Raw genomic sequence first — 3772 nt, forward strand, 5'->3', positions numbered from 1 at the left:
GTTGTGGTTGATAAGAAGACTAAAATGCTAGGTATGTTTTAGTTTGTTTCAAATTTCATTGTCTCTTCAAATTCATAAATTCATACTTTACTTCAACTTTCAAATTTCATTTTTTTTCTTATGTTTATCTTATTTGTGGTAGATGCATGGTCGAGAAGCTATGGTGGCAGAGTACCCAATCTCTAAAGGCTTTCCATTCGAGTGCTCAGCCAAACATATTGCTCCTCGAGATGCAAACACAAATGGAGTGTATTTGAAAAAATACACACCAAAAAAAGCAACAGGTTAAAACTTAAAATATTCCAAATTTTCAATTAATTTTTTGAATTCATTAATAATATTTTTTATATTATTATTTTATTATTAATAATTTATTAATTTATGACCCTTGTACAGGTTAGAGTCCCAATGACTTAATGACATGATTTACGTCTACTGCAATCTTCAATTATGGATGAGGCAACTTGAGAGGACACCTGCTGTGGGGGCCATCTCATTGGATATAATTGACACCACTGATGCATGGAGGGTTGTGGCCAAGAGACCTCTCATGGAGTTGGTCGTTGATTGATTAGAGCAAGAGGTAGTGGAGGGGGTGGAGGAGGAGGTGACACCACCTACCCAGGCTACCCCTGTCACCAGTGGAGGATGTGGTCTACTTCCTATATCTCCAAATTCTTCAACTTCTAGAGCACAACAGAGTCCACTGCCAACTCCACCACCATCTACATCTAGAAGGAAAGCTATTGCATTTTCTCGCAAGAGGGGCAGAGGAAATCAATAGTATTAGTTATTTGGTTCATTTCATTGTATATGACATTATGACTCATGATATGACATACATTATCATATTTTTTGTTGATATTTTGAGGCTGAGTTGGGACTCAGGACTTAGTATTCAGGACATGATTCACTGTTATGTGTGATGTAGCACTAGAAATGATATTACACATCTTATATATTAGTTCTTTTATCATATTTATGTGTCAATGCATTTATTTTATGTTGTAGATGCTTTAGATATTAAAAAATAAAAAATAAAAATAAATAAAATAAAATAAAATGAATGTTATTGTATTTGGCAATTTTTTGCGGATTTTTACTATTTTTCTATTCCAAACCCTCACCAAGTTAATCCCAATAGCAAGCTGGATTTTTCTTCACTAAATGTTTTATATGATTCTTAGTATCTTACAATTTTATATAATCCTACATGATGATATCAACAATATATTTAAATTATTTTTTTTCATTCATATATATATATATATTATTTATTTTTTCCATACATATATATATAAGAAAACATTTAACAATATTTTTAATCATGGAAATTCATCCTCACTTTATCATGAAAATTTGTACTTTGTAAATAACTTTTGTTACAATACAATGGGCTAAAAGGATGGCTTATGGAGACCACATGCCCAATATAACATATACTGATATGAATTTCATTAATTAATTAATTTCAGATAAATTAATTAAAAAAACATAGCTAACTTGGGAATAAATCTTCATCCCTAAATTGTAAATATTTTTATAAATATTACAACATATTCCATAGAATTTAAAACATATTACATGAAATTTAAATTTATGTAACCCATTTAATAATTATTTATAATTAAATTTAAATTGCGAAATACTTTTTTAAATAAACAGAGCAATCAACATAATAATCTTAACCAGGAAACTTTTCAAAAAAATACACTTAAAAAAATATAGTTCTGCCTTCCCAATTCCATAACTTCAAGTCTCACAAAAATTAGAAAAAACAAGAATATAATTGCAAAAATAAAAATCCGACCAGGTACAGACATTGTTATTCCATATACATAAGTGTGACTATGTTCAAAGTAACCAATGCGAAAGAACGAATTCAAAGCCTTGTAGCGCACGGCAGTTCCTATTTCCAATCCTATAGAAACATAAATGAGCCCTAAGTACCTGTGACAGGACATTCGTGCATCTGAAGGCATGATACATCTGCATATGAAAGCCATACATCTCCATGCATATTCCGGCTACTCGATCACCCTACCTCCGGCAAGCTCCAATATTCAATGTATCTGCGACCACTGTCAGACCTGTCCCGTCTCCTCCTGCAACCTCCGTTGGCTTCCTCGTCTACCACCGTTTTCCAAATTCCGTTTTATTTTGAATTTAGTAAAGGCGCTAAAGGCTGCACCTTTTCTTCTCCGCTTTCATCCGGTCATGGGGTTGAGCGGGACCAGCAGTGGCTTCCGGGCGAGGTTGCGAGGACGCTTGTGCACTACGTGACGAGCAGGATCCTGCGCCAGCGGAAGAAAGCTGAAATCAATCTCACCCTGGAAGTACTTTATGTGAGAAGCCCCTGCAATTTCTTCGTCTTCGGCCTCGGCTACGACAGCCCCCTTTGGAATGCCCTCAATGCCCATGGCAAAACCATTTTCCTGGAAGAGGACTCCAATTGGATACGGAAAGTCGTGGAGAGCCAACCAGGAATTGAAGCTTATCACGTCCAATACCAAACGAAAATGTCCATGGCGGACGCCCTGCTGCACAACTACAGAAGAAATGGATCCTCCTGCAGCCCCACCCGGGCCTTGAGGTCCTCCAAATGCGAGCTCGCTCTCACCAATTTGCCCGCGCTCATCTACGAGACGGAGTGGGATATGATCATGATTGACGCCCCCCGTGGTTACTTCGATGCCGCGCCCGGGAGAATGTCCGCCATTTTCACGGCAGCCGTGATGGCCAGTAACAGGAAGAAGGAAGGATCCACAGATATTTTCCTTCATGATGTTGATAGGAGAGTGGAGCAAATGTATGCCGGGGAGTTCCTGTGCAGCAGCAATCTGGTGGGATCTTTGGGGAGGCTTTGGCATTTCAGGGTTCCCCCATTTTCCAGGATGAAGCCCACCAGCGGTAGCACTGACGGCTTCTTCTGTCCGTCACCTATGAGCAATAAGGAATAATGGTTGTAGTGTTTACTCATCATCAGCGAGCTTTGTCTAATAAGGAATAATCATGCCCTTCATGTCCTCTTCAGTGAGCTTTGTCTAAATGGTAAGATCAATTACTGCTTTTCTTGGTTCACAGTTGTTTAGTGTCATTATGGTTTTGCTGAAGTATTTCATTGTAATCATTCTATAACCACAATGGTCGTTCTCGGCAATGGTAACTCAATGACGGTGCAAGGTATTCCTTCCACAAAGGTAAATATTAATTTATTTTTTTATTTGTTATCTTGTAGCTCGGCAAGGTGTTCAATATTTTTCTTGCTTTCAATGGTCTTGAGGGTGTTAGAGTTCAACTTTCCCTACATAGTTCCTCTCTCAGTCTTTACAGGTATTACTCTTTTAACATTTCCCAAGTTAAGTATTTCAGGTGGACGCTCTGAGATTATTTGTAATATGTCTCTTTATTTGTTTGCAGGTTTGGAAGGATTCTTGATTTTCCTTCTTATTTTCTAGTGGTCAGCTCAATCCGTCCTCTATTAATTCCAAAATGTTCCTTGTTCTAGGTTAGGAGCCTGACTTGCATGGTTTACTGGCTCTCTGCATGTAGTCTTAGGTTGATGGGCCATCAAATATATCTCCCAATTACTTAAATGGATTATGTATATTTTTGGTTGAATTTTAACAACCATACAAAAATCCCTCTTGGGGTTTCTTTTACTTTTACTCCCCTTGAATGTTTCTATCACGGTCTAAGTAATTTTTTAGGGTATTTAAATGTGGTACTGTTACAGAAGTCAACATATATTTTACTCATGTGGATTCTTAGT

The 3772-nt window shown here is 37.1% G+C and overlaps 1 pseudogene; it reads left to right on the top strand.

The window, feature by feature from the left end:
• The first annotated feature begins 1905 nt into the window (after positions 1 to 1905).
• Positions 1906 to 2975, top strand: LOC149190417 (arabinogalactan O-methyltransferase 1 pseudogene; annotated as a pseudogene).
• The last annotated feature ends 797 nt before the right edge of the window (positions 2976 to 3772 follow it).

The sequence above is a fragment of the Pinus tabuliformis genome, chromosome 3_1 (assembly GCF_031772625.1).
Source record: "Pinus tabuliformis cultivar Carrire ecotype Pingquan chromosome 3_1, CPIR1, whole genome shotgun sequence".
In the NCBI taxonomy this organism is placed as follows: domain Eukaryota; kingdom Viridiplantae; phylum Streptophyta; class Pinopsida; order Pinales; family Pinaceae; genus Pinus; species Pinus tabuliformis.